The sequence below is a fragment of the Schistocerca piceifrons genome, chromosome 2, assembly GCF_021461385.2.
Source record: "Schistocerca piceifrons isolate TAMUIC-IGC-003096 chromosome 2, iqSchPice1.1, whole genome shotgun sequence".
Classification (NCBI taxonomy): domain Eukaryota; kingdom Metazoa; phylum Arthropoda; class Insecta; order Orthoptera; family Acrididae; genus Schistocerca; species Schistocerca piceifrons.
The window spans coordinates 453,180,167-453,200,610 of NC_060139.1; the positions used below are offsets into that span (position 1 = coordinate 453,180,167).

General features: G+C 43.7%; 1 protein-coding gene across 1 annotated transcript in view; it reads right to left on the reverse strand.

Annotated features, from left to right (window-relative positions):
* LOC124777800 (myosin heavy chain, non-muscle) overlaps window positions 1-20,444 on the reverse strand; it is a gene marked incomplete in the record, with an annotated part of 283,815 nt that overhangs the window by 112,067 nt on the left and 151,304 nt on the right.

Consider the following 20,444-nt stretch of genomic DNA (forward strand, 5'->3'; position numbering starts at 1 on the left):
CCTAACTAACCTAAGGACATAACACACATCCATGCCCGAGGCAGGATTCGAACCTGCGATCGTAGCAGTCGCGCGGTTCCAGACTGAAGCGCCTAGAACCTCTCGGCCACACCGGCCGGCGAAAATGGAGTCCTTGACGCTTTAAAGGCTTTCTTGACTAACAACTCACTAATTCCAATCTCAAAGGTAACTAAGGCTCACGACTGGTACAGCGTGCATTTACAGCAAACCTGATTTGCATCTTCACGATGGCGCTACTAGCACCACGTTTATGTCGCACAATTTCTCCTTGGTATTACGATTTTTGTCCGCCGGAATATTTCCAGAGTAAGGGCGTGGTGATTTTTGACGTGGAACGTTTGCCGAACCGACTTCTGTAAACAAGACCTCTGTCAAGTCATCCACTGTTGGGAAAAATGTATCGCACTGGAGGGTGAACGTACAGGAGGAGGACAAAGACTGCCAGCAAGTTTCATGGTCGCAAGAAGAGTTTTCCCAGGTGATGATTAAAACTTTGTGACTGCCTCTCGTACAGCCTACTGGAGCCATTTGCAAGAAAAACTTCCAATTTCTGACACATGAGTTACACCCAGTCGTCAGACACGGTCCCGCTGCAGAAGTGTGGCCATAGGCAGACGCGTTTACGTGTGCGTCACTTCCTCGCTGCTAGACACAGTAATGTTCCCGGTCCTTCCGGCACGGTGAATCACACTGCCTTAACAACTTTGTGAGCGCGCACTCGCTCACGACTTCGGAGTTATCACTTGTGCTGTAATGCTGATTGCAGCACCAGTCTGTTAAACACAAATTCCAGGTGAAGGTTATCTCTCTGTGATCTGTCTTAACTGTCCATAAGATTTATCGTCGACATAAACACAACTTGACATCCAACATATCTCTAATTTTATGACCGTTTGTCACACCATGTCTCCAACGCAGCAAGGGAAACTAGTCAGATTAAGATTGCAGTGGTTAACGAATACCTCGATGTAATACTCTTTCTCCCCAAGATTAGGTTTTTGCTGTGGTAAGGCTTATGAAAGGAGGGAATTTCGACTGTTATCTTACTGAAGGAAATAAGCCCCTCCGTTCACCCAGAATTTAAAGACAACGAGCAAAGTTTAACAGCAAGAGCAATATCCTAGCATACGGTGACATTGTTCTATCGACTGACAACGAAAATTAAAGTCTCTTATAACAATAAAAAACGATGTGAAGGCTCTTCAGATAATTGTAGATAAAAAGGGTAACATCATAGGTCGCCATCCATAAAATGTTTTCTGGAGATGTCGTTGTACGGCTTTAATGAATGTTAAGAACTGCATTATGCAATACATAGCTGTAACTATATTTTATTAGAGACGATCGACTTCAGTCTAGGTTTAGACCATCATTGGGTCAAAATCATTTGAGTTATGCATTTGCATAATTAGAACAATAATTATTAGATGTACATTGTCCACTCCACCACTGATAGACGGCCGGGTGGCCGTGCGGTTCTAGGCGCTACGGTCTGCAACCGCGCGACCGCTACGGTCGCAGGTTCGAATCCTGCCTCGCGCATGGATGTGTGTGATGTCCTTAGGTTAGTTAGGTTAGTTAGGTTTAAGTAGTTCTAAGTTCTAGGGGACTGATGACCTAGAAGTTAAGTCCCATAGTCCTCAGAGCCATTTGAACCATTTTTGTAACTGGTCACTGATAGTAGCCGTATATACATAAAATTATGGCCATTTTACATCATAGTGACGGGCACATTTATTAATTTTAGATGAACATCCAAAACTAAATAACAAAATGAATCCATGAACACTTTCTAGACGGGTCCGAGTTGCATTGGAGCACTGGTAAATGGCCATTGACGTTATCTCCTGAACTGAGTATCGTAAAACGTTAATTTTGCAGAGATGTTCCGTAGTATGTGTAGATACTGTCTGCATAATTCTGACGAAAAAGTAATAAAGACGCAACAAATTAGAACGTCGTACCTTGAGACGCTGAGTCCGTCTCGAAAACATTGTTACCTTCATTTTATCACGAAATAACCATAACCTGCATCAGTGAAAACTTCCGCATTTTGACGTACACTTCGAATTACATAATTATTGAAGTCTGCCATTTGAATGAAGTAGAACATCCAGAAACATGTTACATTATTGGATGAATGAATGCAAACGAAGCTTTCCACTGATCCATAAGATAAGCATGTCGTGGTCAAATTTCGGTAGTCATGAATAATAATTCGTTCGTTCATTTATTTATTTATTTGAGCTCGCCTGAAATGTGTTTCGAATAATAGTGTGTGTTTAACCTTTGGAACACACATCGCAGCGATTTGCTGTGGAATGGATTCGACAGGTCCTTGTAGTTAGTTGATTAGTTTCATGTTCCATTGAACATTTGCGCGGTAAGTCGTAATGACGTGGAACGAGTCGTTTTACATTCACGTCGCAAATTACACTGTTCACAAAGTGAGTACCTGTCAAAAGCCTAAATAACCAATTTTGCACCACGGTCCGTTGCGAGACGTCCACCAAAAGAAAGTTGAGGCTCTGGAACGTGGGGCCACGCGACTCCAGTGGCGTGGCCAGCTGCGTTGGGTTTCTCGGTTCAGGTCCCGTGGCGCAGACGGCCAGATCGTACTGGTCCGACGGATTCTCGATTGGGTTTCCATCTGGGGGGTTCTGGTGGCCAGGGAGTAAATACGGCGAACTCATCCTGGTGCTCTTCAAACCAAGCACGTATACTACGAGCTGTGTGACACGTTGCATTGAAATGGAGGTTTTTGTTTAAATTTTGCGTGGAATCATGCTCTCTCACTCGTCAAAAAATAGAGTTAATTTTACCTTACCCGTTGGTTATTTATTTTTACTATCGATTACTGACATCGGTGTTCTTTGATTGTATGGTGGCTGTAAGTTACTTGAACTTTGTACACACCAGGAGAAACTCGTGTCTCACTAGTAAAGAAATTTTGTATAATGTTAAGATAGCACGGAAGGGAGTGCAGAACGCTTAACAGAATGGGCATGAAACAGATACTGCATTACACGCAGACCGCACATGGCTAACAGAGAAGATTATTTCGTGTAGGGCCGGATGGATCAGAACAGGAAGTCGGTGTGGCGCGATTGCGAAGAGGCAGTTTTGCGTGGGATGCGGGGCGGCCTGACACAGCGCACCGTCTATAATTGCTGCCCTGCCCACGCACGAAACTCCCAAGTACCCACGTGCACGACACGTGCTCCGCCTTCTCGCTGGTCCCATGACCATTACATGCAGCTGGGCACTACCATCTTCTAATAGGGTGCATATGAAAAACAAGCGTGAGGCGGCTTGAAGAATATCGTCGGGTTTTCAAACTGGGCAGCAAACAGACAACCAAGTGGCAGCACCGAAAGCAGCAGATAGGCGCCACCTCCCTTTCCCGAAAGGATGCAACATTCTCTGTCCGCAGGTGGCAGATTCGCATACCGGCACAAAAGAGGAGTGAGTACAGTAGCTGCTCCGTAAGCTTTCTCAAACAATTTTAAAGAAATTATTCGATGAAAAAAGTTGTTCCTTTACATCGAGAAAATTCTGGCACTACGTAGAATCATTAAGCGGTTCGAATGGTTGTATACAGTCACTCGTTGACCAGTCTGGTGTGGCAACTGAAGATAGCAATATAGAGAAACTGAAGTTTTAAAGTCAGCCTTTAAGAAATCATTCACGTCGTCTGACCGTCGCACAGACTCCCGTATGGCGGACACACAGCAGGGATCACTAGCGCAGAGAAGCAGCTGAAAGGGTTGAGAACAAGTACGTCTCCAGTTCCAGATGGACTCCCGATCCGGTTTTACACAGAGTACTTAGTCCATTACATTTGGCGCGAACCTCTCGCCCAGCGCAAAGTAACAAGCGTGTGCGAAAAAGAGCCGGTGACTCCCGTAAACAAGGAGGATGGAAAAACGGACCCTCAAAATTACAGACCAATATTCTCAACATGGGTTTGCTGCACAAATTCTTGAGCACATTCCAAGTTCGAATACAACAAATTTCCTTGATAGTGAAAAGCTTCTATCCACATATCAACATGGATTTAGAAAGCGTCACTCTTGCCTAACTTAGCCTGCCCTTTCCTCGCACAATGTTCTACGAACCATGGTTGAAGGCCAACAGGTACATTCCAAATGCTTAGATTTCTGTGAAGCGCCCGGAAACAGTGTGGATGCGTGTAAGGTTGGTTTGATTGTTTTGGGGGAAGGGACCAAACAGCGTGATCATCGGTCCCACCGGATTATGGAAGGATGCGGAAGAAAGTCGGCCGTGCTCTGTCAAAGGAACCATCCCGGCATCTGTCTGAAGCGATTTAGGGAAATCACAGAAAATCTAAATCAGGATGGCCGGACGCGGGTTTGAACCGTCTTCCTCCCTAATGAGAGTTCAGTGTGCTAACCACAGCGACACCTCGCTCGATGCTTGTAAGAGTCTGCAGGGTAGGTTTTGCTGAGAAACAATTGTTAAGAAAAAAAATTCAATACGTTGCGCCGTTTCCTAGTTATTTGGCATTGACGTCAACCAATCACGTCATTGCGCGCGAAAAATCAAGCAGCCAGCCAGGGATGGTGTCGCCAAACGTGTTTTTCGTTTCGTCTCCTGAAACCGAAGAAGACAGCGATATAAACATTGGACATGGAACGGCAGTAAGGATCGAACTAGAGTCAAAGGATGAGAAGTCTCGTCCGCTACCATCTATACATTGAGAACAACTTATTAACTGTATCTGGCTGGTCGCTTGAATTTGCGCGTGCAAGGGCCTGATGTCCAACTTTAATGCTATGTAACTCTGAAACGGCGCAGCGTATCTAATCTTTTTCTTAACAAATATTTCTCAGCACAACCTACCTTGCAACACCCTTACAGGCTTTTCAGGCTGTTTCTGACCAACCTGCACACTGTTAAAGGTCCGAGCATGGAAAGGAAAAGGAAAAGAAAAAAGGAAAGGAAAAAGGAAAAAGAAAAAAGAAAAGGAAAAAGAAAAGAAAAGGAAAAAGAAAAAAGAAAAGGAAAAAGAAAAAAGAAAAGGAAAAAGAAAAAAGAAAAGGAAAAAGAAAAAAGAAAAGAAAAAAGAAAAAAGAAAAAAGAAAAGAAAAAAGAAAAAAGAAAAAAGAAAAGAAAAAAGAAAAAAGAAAAAAGAAAAGAAAAAAGAAAAAAGAAAAAGTACAGGAAAGGAAAAAGAAAAAGTACAGGAAAGGAAAAAGAAAAAGTACAGGAAAGGAAAAAGAAAAAGTACAGGAAAGGAAAAAGAAAAAGTACAGGAAAGGAAAAAGAAAAAGTACAGGAAAGGAAAAAGAAAAAGTACAGGAAAGGAAAAAGAAAAAGTACAGGAAAGGAAAAAGAAAAAGTACAGGAAAGGAAAAAGAAAAAGTACAGGAAAGGAAAAAGAAAAAGTACAGGAAAGGAAAAAGAAAAAGTACAGGAAAGGAAAAAGAAAAAGTACAGGAAAGGAAAAAGAAAAAGTACAGGAAAGGAAAAAGAAAAAGTACAGGAAAGGAAAAAGAAAAAGTACAGGAAAGGAAAAAGAAAAAGTACAGGAAAGGAAAAAGAAAAAGTACAGGAAAGGAAAAAGAAAAAGTACAGGAAAGGAAAAAGAAAAAGTACAGGAAAGGAAAAAGAAAAAGTACAGGAAAGGAAAAAGAAAAAGTACAGGAAAGGAAAAAGAAAAGGGAAAGGAAAGGAAAAAGAAAAGGGAAAGGAAAGGAGCTATTTATGTCAGATGCATCGGGACTTTACGCGAAATCATCGGAGATGAGCGAAAATGTATACCGGACTGGGATTCGAACGTGGTATCTCTTGCTTACTAGGCAGTTGTGTTAACCACTGCGCCACCCGGACAGAGTTTACCACAAGTTGCGTGGACTACCTCGGCACGCCTCTCGGCCGACCCACGTTCCCACCAAGCGTCCACTTATCGGCAGTCCCCATCCATTCCCCCAATGCTCGCTAATTTGAGATTCGAAAGAACAGACACTACGCACTCATATAATTGGTTCGCCTCGGTGTTCAATTAATCCACCACCTTCAGTGCGGATGCCCAGTACGTTCGACCTCCTGCGGGATTCTCAAAGTAGCGAGCATGAAGGACATCGCGGGACTGCCGATATGTGGCGCTGGGTTACAACGTAGGTAGGAGTTCGAATCTCGGTCCGACACACTTTCGCTCATCGCCGCTTTTTCCGATTAAGTCCCGATGCATATGACAGTTCCCTTCCTTTCCTCTCTCCACCCTTAATTTACGTAATTTGCATCACAGCTGCGGATTCCGCACGAGCAGCCGCACGATGGGTCGTCTACGTTATGTAAGAAGGCGGTTTAGGCCTTCGGTTTTTAAAGTGTGTAAGAGCGCAAATCTGTCTCCAAAAGCAACGGACGAGGTTTCTATATTTTCTGGTGCACACAGGTGGATGGGTTTTGTTACAAGATTTAGTTTGGCTATGTCAGTGCAAGGAACTGGTAATGGTTGGGTCACTATTGCTTTTGTTCGTACTAGTGATGCTAACAAGGGAACCTTCCCATCGCACCCCCCTCAGATTTAGTTATAAGTTGGCACAGTGGATAGGCCTTGAAAAACTGAACACAGATCAATCGAGAAAACAGGAAGAAGTTGTGTGGAACTATGAAAAAAATTAGTAAAATATACAAACTGAGTAGTCCATGCGAAGATAGGAAACATCAAGGCCAATGGGTGTCTAGGCGCGCCGCGGTCCCGTGGTTAGCGAGAGCAGCTGCGGAACGAGAGGTCCTAGGTTCAAGTCTTTCCTCGAGTGAAATTTTTCATTTTTTATTTTCAGTTTATGTGACAAACTCTTATGTTTTCATCACTTTTTTGGGAGTGATTGTCACATCCACAAGAAAACCTAAATCGGGCAAGGTAGAAGAATCTTGTTACCCATTCGCTAAGTGTATAAGTTAGGTGGGTTGACAACATATTCCTGTCATGTGACGCACATGCAGTCACCAGTGTCGTATAGAATATGTCAGATGTGTTTTCCTGTGGAGGAATCGGTTGACCTATGACCTTGCTATCAAATGTTTTCGGTTCCCATTGGAGAGGCACGTCCTTTCGTCTACTAATCGCACGGTTTTACGATGCGGTCGCAAAACACAGACACTAAACTAATAACAGTGAACAGAGACGTCAATGAACGAACGGACAGATCATAACTTTGCGAAAATAAATAAAGTAAAATTTTCAGTCGCGGGCAGACTTGAACCAAGGACCTCTCGTTCCGCAGCTACTCACGCCAACCACGGGACCACTGCGCTCCTGAGCACACGTTGTCTTTGATGTTGCCTATCTGGCACATGGACTACTCAGTTTGTATATTTTACTTCTTCCCCCCCCCCATGAACCATGGACCTTGCCGTTGGTGGGGAGGCTTGCGTGCCTCAGCGATACAGATAGCCGCACCGTAGGTGCAACCACAACGGAGGGGTATCTGTTGACAGGCCAGACAAACGTGTGGTTCCTGAAGAGGGGCAGCAGCCTTTTCAGTAGTTGCAAGGGCAACAGTCTGGATGATTGACTGATCTGGCCTTGTAACAATAACCAAAACGGCCTTGCTGTGCTGGTACTGCGAACGGCTGAAAGCAAGGGGAAACTACAGCCGTAATTTTTCCCGAGGGCATGCAGCTTTACTGTATGATTACATGATGATGGCGTCCTCTTGGGTAAAATATTCCGGAGGTAAAATAGTCCCCCATTCGGATCTCCGGGCGGGGACTACTCAAGAGGATGTCGTTATCAGGAGAAAGAAAACTGGCGTTCTACGGATCGGAGCGTGGAATGTCAGATCCATTAATCGGGCAGGTAGGTTAGAAAATTTAAAAAGGGAAATGGATAGGTTGAAGTTAGATATAGTGGGAATTAGTGAAGTTCGGTGGCAGGAGGAAGACTTCTGGTCAGGTGACTACAGGGTTATAAACACAAAATCAAATAGGGGTAATGCAGGAGTAGGTTTAATAATGAATAGGAAAATAGGAATGCGGGTAATCTACTACAAACAGCATAGTGAACGCATTATTGTGGCCAAGATAGATACGAAGCCCACACCTACTACAGTAGTACAAGTTTATATGCCAACTAGCTCTGCAGATGACGAAGAAATTGAAGAAATGTATGATGAAATAAAAGAAATTATTCAGATTGTGAAGGGAGACGAAAATTTAATAGTCATGGGTGACTGGAATTCGAGTGTAGGAAAAGGGAGAGAAGGAAACATAGTAGGTGAATATGGATTGGGGGACAGAAATGAAAGAGGAAGCCACCTGGTAGAATTTTGCACAGAGCACAACATAATCATAACTAACACTTGGTTTAAGAATCATGAAAGAAGGTTGTATACATGGAAGAACCCTGGAGATACTAAAAGGTATCAGATAGATTATATAATGGTAAGACAGAGATTTAGGAACCAGGTTTTAAATTGTAAGACATTTCCAGGGGCAGATGTGGACTCTGACCACAGTCTATTGGTTATGACCTGTAGATTAAAACTGAAGAAACTGCAAAAAGGTGGGAATTTAAGGAGATGGGACCTGGATAAACTAAAAGAACCAGAGGTTGTACAGAGATTCAGGGAGAGCATAAGGGAGCAATTGACAGGAATGGGGGAAATAAATACAGTAGAAGAAGAATGGGTAGCTTTGAGGGATGAAGTAGTGAAGGCAGCAGAGGATCAAGTAGGTAAAAAGACGAGGGCTAGTAGAAATCCTTGGGTAACAGAAGAAATATTGAATTTAATTGATGAAAGGAGAAAATATAAAAATGCGGTAAGTGAAACAGGCAAAAAGGAATACAAACGTCTCAAAAATGAGATCGACAGGAAGTGCAAAATGGCTAAGCAGGGATGGCTAGAGGACAAATGTAAGGATGTAGAGGCCTATCTCACTAGGGGTAAGATAGATACCGCCTACAGGAAAATTAAAGAGACCTTTGGAGATAAGAGAACGACTTGTATGAATATCAAGAGCTCAGATGGAAACCCAGTTCTAAGCAAAGAAGGGAAAGCAGAAAGGTGGAAGGAGTATATAGAGGGTCTATACAAGGGCGATGTACTTGAGGACAATATTATGGAAATGGAAGAGGATGTAGATGAAGATGAAATGGGAGATACGATACTGCGTGAAGAGTTTGACAGAGCACTGAAAGACCTGAGTCGAAACAAGGCCCCCGGAGTAGACAATATTCCATTGGAACTACTGACGGCCGTGGGAGAGCCAGTCCTGACAAAACTCTACCATCTGGTGAGCAAGATGTATGAAACAGGCGAAATACCCTCAGACTTCAAGAAGAATATAATAATTCCAATCCCAAAGAAAGCAGGTGTTGACAGATGTGAAAATTACCGAACTATCAGCTTAATAAGTCACAGCTGCAAAATACTAACACGAATTCTTTACAGACGAATGGAAAAACTAGTAGAAGCCAACCTCGGGGAAGATCAGTTTGGATTCCGTAGAAACACTGGAACACGTGAGGCAATACTGACCTTACGACTTATCTTAGAAGAAAGATTAAGGAAAGGCAAACCTACGTTTCTAGCATTTGTAGACTTAGAGAAAGCTTTTGACAATGTTGACTGGAATACTCTCTTTCACTTTCTAAAGGTGGCAGGGGTAAAATACAGGGAGCGAAAGGCTATTTACAATTTGTACAGAAACCAGATGGCAGTTATAAGAGTCGAGGGACATGAAAGGGAAGCAGTGGTTGGGAAGGGAGTAAGACAGGGTTGTAGCCTCTCCCCAATGTTGTTCAATCTGTATATTGAGCAAGCAGTAAAGGAAACAAAAGAAAAATTCGGAGTAGGTATTAAAATTCATGGAGAAGAAATAAAAACTTTGAGGTTCGCCGATGACATTGTAATTCTGTCAGAGACGGCAAAGGACTTCGAAGAGCAGTTGAATGGAATGGACAGTGTCTTGAAAGGAGGATATAAGATGAACATCAACAAAAGCAAAACAAGGATAATGGAATGTAGTCTAATTAAGTCGTGTGATGCTGAGGGAATTAGATTAGGAAATGAGACACTTAAAGTAGTAAAGGAGTTTTGCTATTTGGGGAGCAAAATAACTGATGATGGTCGAAGTAGAGAGGATATAAAATGTAGGCTGGCAATGGCGAGGAAAGCGTTTCTGAAGAAGAGAAATTTGTTAACATCCAGTATTGATTTAAGTGTCAGGAAGTCGTTTCTCAAAGTATTTGTATGGAGTGTAGCCATGTATGGAAGTGAAACATGGACGATAAATAGTTTGGACAAGAAGAGAATAGAAGCTTTCGAAATGTGGTGCTTGAGAAGAATGCTGAAGATTAGATGGGTAGATTACATAACTAATGAGGAAGTATTGAATAGGATTGGGGAGAAGAGAAGTTTGTGGCACAACTTGACCAGAAGAAGGGATCGGTTGGTAGGACATGTTCTGAGGCATCAAGGGATCACCAATTTAGTATTGGAGGGCAGCGTGGAGGGTAAAAATCGTAGGGGGAGACCAAGAGATGAATACACTAAGCAGATTCAGAAGGATGTAGGTTGCAGTAGGTACTGGGAGATGAAAAAGCTTGCACAGGATAGAGTAGCATGGAGAGCTGCATCAAACCAGTCTCAGGACTGAAGACCACAACAACAACAACAACTTTTTTTCGTAATTCCATACAACTTCTTCCTATTTTCTCGATTGATCTGTGTTCAGTTTTTCAAGGCCTATCCATTGTGCCAACTTATAACTAAATCTGAGGGGGGTGCGATGGGGAGGTTCCCTTGTAAGAAGAGTTCTTTGGATTCGTTTGCAACACGTGATGTAATTGCTTGGAAGACATTTAATATTATTCATCGGTCTAATAAGGATTATGGTGGAATTTGTGTGTCAAATGATGAACCTCTTGTTTTAAGAAGTCGTGTGTGTCGTAAAATAGAAAGTTCAGAATGAATCTATGTATGGTGTAAGAGTGGTGGTTCTTTAGGTAATGATTGTGCTGTACAAGGAGAGGTTATGTTTTATTATTGTAATGTTTGACCAGAATAAACGTTTTATTATATTTATTATGTTTTTTATTTTATAATAATACCTACACATTGATCTTCTGAAAGAAGAGAGACCACGGATTCAAACACAGAACACAGGAAGTTGGCCGTGACGTCGGGTGTTCATCGAAGGCAAACTGTCTATCTGGAGTGAGGGAAATGTGATAGAATATACATAAATGATCTGACGCATAAAGTAACCACTAATTTGCGCTGGTGACGCTGTAGTACGCGTGGAAGTATCGTCGTTGAGTGACTGTAGGACACAAGATGACCTAGAATATCTATTAGGCACGATAATGGCAGCTGGCTCTAAATGTAAACCAACGCAGTTGAGTTGGGAAAATAATCCTGCAATGTTTGAATACAGTGTTAGTTGTATACTGCTTGACACAGTCACGTAGACTGAATATCTAGACGTAACGTTGCAATGCTATATGAACTGAAACAAGCATGTAAGGTCGGTAGTACGAAAAGCGAACGGTCGACCTCCGTTTCTTGAAAGAATTTTAGGGAAGTGTTGCTCATCTATAACGAAGATCACGTACAGTGGGATCCCACCGAGTCGGAGTAAAGTAAGACATCGAAGCAAATCAGAGGCGTGTTGCTAAATTTGTCAAATTAACATGAGATTGTTAGGGATATGCTTCGTGAACACAAATTCGAATCTCTGAAGGGAAGACTACGTTCTTTTTCGCGACACTACTACGATTTTTCCGGTACTACAGCCCATGAAGAGCCCGGATCATGTCGACCAGATGTTTCCTACAGTTCTCTCTTGACGTCGTCAGCCTTCTCCAGTTCCGTACTCCTACCTTTGTAAAATCTCTCTCTACATTCGATACAGAAACCTCGGGCATATGAAACTAGGTGGTTGCTCGCACGTCTGCAGATCCCTAGCGGCCCTACAAAGCGTACGGCAAAAGCACGCCACCAATTTAAAACTCTGTTTTCTCAAAAACTTAATTGTTGCATCTCTTTGTTTACGTTGAAAGTCTTAGTCGTGCCCTACACACACTGTCAATATGAATGTTGGTACTGTCTCATAAGATTTGCAGCCACTACAGGGTCGCAAATTCAATGCACGCTAGCACGGTCGACAAGCGGATTTGCTTCATAGAGTGCGCGATTCCTTGAGCTGAAGGGATGAGAAATGTAATATAAGGGACACATGTTTATTTTTGCTTTATTTCGATGAGTTAAGACATTTTCAAATAATCAATACTTCATATGATTAGTCAAATTCTTCATATTTGTTTCGATATCACTTCCTACTCAAAATAGGACTGGCGTCTTATCAGAAGCTGCGGCGGTGAGTGGTCCATCCTTGTTCAGTAGGGCACGCAGTGTATCTCCAGTTTTCAAGGTTTTGGCGTACACTGCACACAACTACAGGTGTGTCAGGTGTTGCGAAAAGGCGTAAAGGAGGAAACGGGGGCGGCGTGTTGTGCAATGTGTTAGCAATATTTTACAGGAGGCGCGAGCCGAATGCAGCAGACGCACCACGTGAGAGAGAGAGAGTAGCAGGACAGGGCAGGGCTGGGTTCTGCAGCGGCGCCTTCTTTGGGCTCGCGGCTCGCAGACTCCACGACTCGCGGCTGCCGTAAAAGGGACCGCGTCGCGAAAGCTCCATACCGGCTGCTTCATCAGTTTGTGAAACTGCAAGCCGTCCGCAAAGAAATATAGCTGGCAGAGAGCGTGCCAGGAAACGAATGAGGCTTCCGTTACGTTCTATCAAATTTAATTGACCGCGAAGAATGGATGACTGCACTGTAGAGCATTTGTCTACTGTCGTACACAGGCAGGACGAGGCAGAAGAAAATTTCTTTCCGAGTCAAGCTCATCAGTGTCTTCAAGAGATTACGTCATACTCCATTCATTATGTGTAGATTGGCCGTATTGCGGAACGGTAGTGAGATTCTGACCGATTCTGTAAGATATCTTTACACTGAGGTGACAAAAGTCATGGGAAAGCGATATGCACATATACAGATGGCGGTAGGGTCGCGTGCACAAGGTATAAAAGGGCAGTGCAATGGCGAAGCTGTCATTTGTAGTCAGGGTTTCCGACCTGATAATGGCCTCACAACGTGAATTAACAGTCACTGTACGCGGAATGGTAGTTAGAGCTAGACGCACGGGATATTCCACTTCCGAAATCATTAAGAAATTAAATATTCCGAGATGCACAGTACCAAGGGAGTGCCGAGAATGGCGTATCTCAGGCACTGTCTCTCATCATGGACAGCGCAGTCGCGGACGTCCGTCACAAAGGGACCGAGAGCAGCGGCGTGTGCACAGAGTTGTCAGTGCTAACAGACAAGCAATACTGCGTGAAATACCTGCAGAAATCAATGTGGGACGTACGTCGAGCTTATCCGTTAGGACAGTGCGGCGACATTCGGCGTTAATGGGCTGTGGCAGCAGATGACCAACACGACATCGCCTGCAGCGCTTCTGCTGGGCTAGAGACCACCTCGGTTGGACCCTAGACGACTGGAAAACCGTGGCCTGGTCAGATGAGCCACGATTTCAGTTTGTAAGAGCTGGTGGTAAGGTTCGATTGTGGCCAAGCTACTGACAAGTTGTCAACAAGGCACTATGCAAGCTGGTGGTGGGTCCATAATGGTACGGGCTGTGTTCGTGTGGAATGGACTGGGTCCTCTGATTCAAGTGAACCGATCATTGACTGGAAATGGTTATGTTCGGCTACTTGGAGACCATTTGCAGCCATTCATTGACTTAATGATCCCAAACAACGATGGAATTTTTATGTATGACAATGCGCCATGTCACCAGGAAACATTGTCCACGACTGGTTAGGAAGACAATTTGAGGCAATGTTTTGGCCATCTAGATCACCCGCCATGAACCCCATCCAATATTTATAGGACATAATCGAGAGGTCAGTTCGTTCACAAATATCCCGCCTCGACAACACTTACGCGATTGGACGGCTATATAGGGGCAGCATTTCTGCAGGAGACTTCTAACGACTTGTTGAGTCCATTCCATGTCGAGTTACTACACTACGCCGGGCAAAAGGAGGTTCGACACTATATGAGGAGGTATTTCGTGACTTTTGTCTCTTCTCTATTACAAGCACAAACATACCATGCTGCCAGTCATTTTCATATACCAGAGCGGATAACTACCGAATCAGAACATGGACTTTGTGGATGTTTTCATAATGCGCCAAATTTATTAAGCATGGCAATAAGGTAACTTATAAGCTTTATGTGGAAGTCCGTTAGAGAGAGACTGTTTAATATTGACATTAATTGTTACATAATAACTTACAGTACAACATAAAACGACTGATGGAGCAGTGAAGCTGACGCGAAGACGCCAGACGCGAAGATTCACAAAATACGGTGAGGTTACTGCAACTACGGGAGCCAACGAAGTCTATCACCGTAAAGGAATGTAGTACGCTAATACGAATGTCGCGGTAGAAAGTATCCGGACACCCCTACCTACTGCGAAATTCACCACTAGATGTAATGAGAAGCGGACCGACCAGTATAAAAGGAGGCGGGGAGTACTGCATTGTCATTAGAGCAGCTGTAACCGCAGAACAGGGCCGGTCAGGAGTGTTTGACTTCGGAGTCGGCTAGTCATTGGATGTCTCCAGAGTAGCTAAGCAAACATCATGGACACTACAAACGTACTGAAGTATCCAAGGAAGCCTGTTGTGATTGTGAAGTGGAAACGAGAAGTAGCAGTCACAGCTAAACCAAGACGAGAGAGAGCTCATGTCCTGATCGACAGGGACTATCGAGCATCTTGGAGGGTGGTTGTTGAGAACAGCATGAAGTTAGCGGGAGGAATCACTCTTCCGTCTACAAAGGGGTAATCAACTTCTTCACCTACCGCTCACTTTTGTATCTCTTTTGGCAGTAAAATTTTCTAACTAGCTACCGATTTCACAGTAATACTGATTTATAAAACAGGAAAGTAACTTCATATAATTTATAATGCCGAGTTACAGCAAGGTAAAGCATATAATAATTACTTGCCATTTATTTTATATCAAAATTTTATTAAAATCTAATGAAAATATTTTTTAAAACCCCTGCCGCCCACCATGAACGCTGGAACGCTCACTAGTGGGCGATGGTGACCAGGTTGACCACCACTCATCTAGTGCAATGACTGTGCGTAGGCAGTGAAGTCCTGCTTGATGGGGAGAGACGTGCTTTTGCTTCAGGTAGAGTCAAAGGCAAGCCGCAGCGCGGACGAAAGGAAACAACAGGAAACGTGTGCCGCCAACACTCTGCTGAGCAATTTCCAATGAAATTCATTCAGAAACAGCAGCTGCGCGTGAATACCGCAGTTAACAATGTATGGCCACATTAAAAAAATATTTGAAAATTAAAGGATTTAGAGAGACGTTTATGAATTAATTATCTGACAACAAAATGGAGCTGAGGGTTGCTATCTACCGTGCTTTGTTATAAATTAAAAAGGCCGTATTACACTCAACTGTTCCATTGCAGCTCACACAGAGGAATTCGGCTTTCACACAGGAAAAAGGATAAAGAAAAAATATTACGAGCAAGAGTTGCAAAAGGAACCTACCTTACGTTATGATATGAAACGAGATGCTACCACGAGTCCTGTTTTTCTTGAGAGCTACATGAATGGGAACACTTATTTGCAGATGTTGCCAACATGGTTAATGTCCCACCTTGGAGACGAGGGAATCGTACATTGTGTGTAGCTACGTCAGGATGGAGCTCCAGTACTCTTAACAGTTCAGGTGCGTTATATCCTTGATTAACAATTTCGAGGACGCTGGACTGGGCGTGGAATAATGCCACTCCTTCCCTAGTCTGGAATCAAGGATGCGTCAAACGAAACTTACTCTCTTTAACAGTTGTTTCGACACGAAGCAACTGCTTCCTGGTATGTTATTCTTCAAAAATGTCGCACGTAAGGTATTCCATTAGTTGTCCAATAAAATTCCCAGGAGTTACAATGTTTATAACGTATTTACGGAAGAATTTTTTTAAATGGCGATGAAATCGTTTGAAAAGTTAATTTAGAGTTACTTGGAACAACCACATTTCTCAACGAGATTAGCACGGCGAATACCTTTCTTGTTTGCTCCTACAAGCTTTTTTCACAGTAAAATCGAAACAAATCAACGACGGAATTCACAAACGCCTAGTAGTGCGAAGAATACTAAAAGAATTGTCCCCTTTCACTATGTGTATATCATAACTACAGCACTATTACAGCGCTGTTGCAACTACTCTCGTGTCGAAATTTAAAGCAACAAACCCCTATTTCCCCGTTCAGTCTGTAATCCACGATATAATGATATTAACTGTCAACCAGATGCCCGTACGGTCGTGTACTGCACGGAAGATGCATTCCGATCAACGAATAACCATACCAACGATACGTCACGGCACCTATGAAGTGAGGTAGTGTTTGCCGGGCAGTCCCACATCCACAACAGCTGTGTACATAGTCACAGACGGTGCTGTACGGCACAGAGAAGATGCCTACCAGAGTCTCTGCGGTGGAGGGCCATAGAAAGAAAGGAAGCAAGACAGTCGCAAACTGATATGGCCCGAAGGCTTGATGTGAATCGTTCTGTTGTTTCTCGGATGTGGTAACAGTTTAGGGAGACCGAAACTGTATCCTGAAGAGAAGGGCAGGGCCGCCCACGTGTGACTTCAGTAGAGAGGACAGTTATTTGGCTGTAAGGGAACGATATTACGACCTTACAAGGGAACCTCTCCATCGCACCCCCCCTCGGATTTAGTTATAAGTTGGAACAGTGGATAGGCCTTGATAAACTGAACACAGATCAATCGAGAAAACAGGAAGAAGTTATGTGAAACTATGAAAAAAATAAGCAAAATACACAAACTGAGTAGTCCATGCTCAACATAGGCAACGTCAAGGATAATATGAGCGCAGGAGCGGCGTGGTCCCGTGGTTAGCGTCAGCAGCTGCGGAACGAGAGGTCCTTGCTTCAAGTCTTCCGTCGAGTGATATAATTTTTTATATAATCAACTTCGCTCTCCAAAATTCCAGGACATGTTCAAATTTGCTTGGACATATGCAGGATTTGACGGTCTACAAACGAAAAAATTTGAACACGTTAAAAACATATGTTTCGACAGAGCACAGGGAAAACTGTGCGACTGTGAAGCTGTTGCATTCATTTGTTGCAGTTTATGTGACAAACTCTTATGTTTTCATCACTTTTTTGGGAGTGATTATCACATGCACAAGAAAACCTAAATCGGGCAAGGTAGAAGAATCTTTTTACCCATTCGCCAAGTGTACAAGTTAGGTGGATCGACAACATATTCCTGTCATGTGACGCACATGCCGTCACCAGTGTCGTATAGAATATATCAGACGTGTTTTCCTGCAGAGGAATCGGTTGACGTATGACCTAGCGATCAAATGTTTTCGGTTGCCATTGGAGAGGCACGTCCTTTCGTCTACTAATCGCACGGTTTTGCGGTGCGGTCGCAAAACGCAGACACTAAACTTATTACAGTGAACAGAGACGTCAATAAACGAACGGACAGATCATAACTTTGCGAAAATAAAGAAAGTGAACTTTTCACTCGAGGGGAGACTTGAACCAAGGACCTTTCGCCCCACAGCTGCTCACGCTAACCACGGGACCACAGCGTCCTGCGCTCACATTCTCATTGATGTTGCATATCCTGCGCATGAACTACTCAGTTTGTATATTTTGCTTATTTTTTTCGTAGTTCCACAAATTCTTCCTGTTTTCTCGATTGATCTGTGTTCAGTTTTTCAAGGCCTATCCACTGTGCCAACTTATTAACTAAATCTGAGGGGGGTGCGATGGGGGGGTTCCCTTGTTAGTAATGCACGGCAACTGGCATGTGAGCTCATAGCATCCACTGGACGTGTCTTATCGGGGCAGACGGTGTGCAGAAGGCTTCAGCAGAGTTGCCTTTATTGTCGAAGAGATGCTGTATGTCTACCTCTGACGCGTCTTCACAGAAGGGACCGTCTAAAGTGTAGTCATCCGCGAGCCATCTGGACGGTTGAACAATGACCCCAATGCTGTTTTCGCAAATAGTCCCAATTAAGTCTGGAGAGCGATTCTCGACGGATTCGCATGTAGAGGGAACGTGGAACACTATTTCGAGACCCAATCTGGAAAGAGACCGATATCGAGGAATATCCCTAATGGTGTGGGCAGTGATTATGTTGATCACTAGAACACCTTTTCATGAAATTGTATGAATGAATCAGCAATGTTTCACTGCTGTAAGGTATCGTGGCGAAATCTTGGAACCTCACTTGCAGTTGCTGCGAGGTGCTGTGGGCCCAGACGTCGTAGTGATGGACGATAACGCTCCTCATCGAGCACACAGGTGGTTGATGTTTTCTTGGAAATGGAAGATATTGCACGCATGTCGCGGCCTGCTCGCCCTGCCGATTTGAATCCGGTAGAGCACCTCTGGGATGCAGTAAGGTAACGGCTTGCATCACGTCGGCATCCACCAACCACACTCCAAGACTGCGAGCAGCTCTGCAGGAAGAATGGGCGTTACTGCCTCAACATGAGACTGATCACATCATTCCCAGTATGCCTCGTCGTTGCCAGGCCTGTGGTGCTGCCAGAGGTAGTCACACTCCATACTGAGCACATTAACCAGTTGTCGGAATGTGTGCGCAAATCCGTCAAGTTGGAGAAAACGAAGAACATTTTTGTCTACCGTTATGCATGTTGCAGGTGTTTGCGTTTTGTATTCATTACATTGTTTCTGCTTTACTATCACCTGTTTATACTGTTTTGTGGCAAAATAAACGCAACCTTGCAAAATTTCCTTTTGTTTCTTTAATTTTGGACACCAGTGTATAATGTGAACAAGAAATGTGTTTTTTGAAGAATAACTTTCAATTGCCGAAGTCCGGAAAACCAAGCCTTTTAACAGAATGGTGATTGTCATCTCTGTAGTGAGAATGTTGAAATGTTTGCTGTTCGACTCTCAGCGACAGTTACTGGCGGCAAGTGATAAGCTTTTTAACAATGCGTCAATCGCGCCACAGAGGCACTCGAAACTATCCGTCCAAAGTCGAAATCCAAGAATTAACTGTTTCAGCTCAGAACCCTGGCACAGATCTACATTTGTCTTGAGCAACCCACGTTGTAATATTTGCCTTCAATATTGGTTCTATAAAATTATACAACAGTGTTTCGAAGAACCCTGTGTTCCTTCCAACCAATCCAGTTTCATCATGAACGTCTGTAAGACACTTCCATATGGGCCACCGCACAGATCTTTTACGACCGACAGCGCGTATGTTTTTTTCTTTTTTCTGCGTCAGCTGTCAGACCAACTTTCTTACGTTTCCAAACAATGGAGCAGTACTCTACAGTTGGTTGCACCAGCAGATGCGCCGTAGATTGCTTGAACTCTTCCCTTAAATCTGCTCTCCATTCGCCACCTCTACTACTGATTACACGTGCTATTCTATTACATACTGCGTCATATCTGTTACCACCAGGTATTAAAACAGAGTATAAGGGTCCGAAAGTTTACCACTAAAATCGTCATCGGCTAGTCTTCCGTGATTATTTAGCTGCAGTGGGCTTCATAGTTCTTAAACAGCGTCCGCTTATCCGCAGTCTGGGCAGTTGTGGGAGTGTCACGTTCGGTCATCGAGAACGAAGTGTATAGCCGCAAACGCACCAGTTGCCATATAGCTACGCAATACGCTGCAGAAAGCTATTTCTCAGCGACTCATTATCGGACACGAATAGAGGAACCAAATCGTTGGTATAAAATGCAGCTTACAACAGAGTAACATTAGTTTTAAGAACTTTGGGACGATCTTCGAGCAAACGTGAATGAATTAACTAATTACCATTAAGGAACTGGAGCACATACTCTGTGTATACGCCTCCTCGACCAGGCTGCACAAATTGCAACAGCAGTACGCAAATGCTCCAGAGTCTCTCACACCAGCACGATAAAAAAAAAATTCGCTAAACCATGCCTTTGGGTGGCGCTCGACTCTCGAGTCGGTTCGAATCCTGTTGGTGAATGAAATTTTCACTGCTAGTATTTGGCCGGTAGGGGGAAGGGGGTTGATGGCGTGAAGCGCTCAGCCCCAGTCTTTGAGGTAATGTCCTGGATTAAATTCCAAACCTCTCCCCAGTGCCTCAAAGTGAGGGCACGTAACATTGTTGATTAAGCTGGGCGGCCCTCTTGGTGCTATTCGAGGGCAGTGGCCCATGTGGCAGCATCGAGTTTTGTCCCCTCCCTTCCCTTCATCCATAACAACACAAACCCAACACTACACTGTAAAAGCTGTCATCACAGTTATCCACGAGACACGGATACACCCTCTACATTTTATAACAAGACG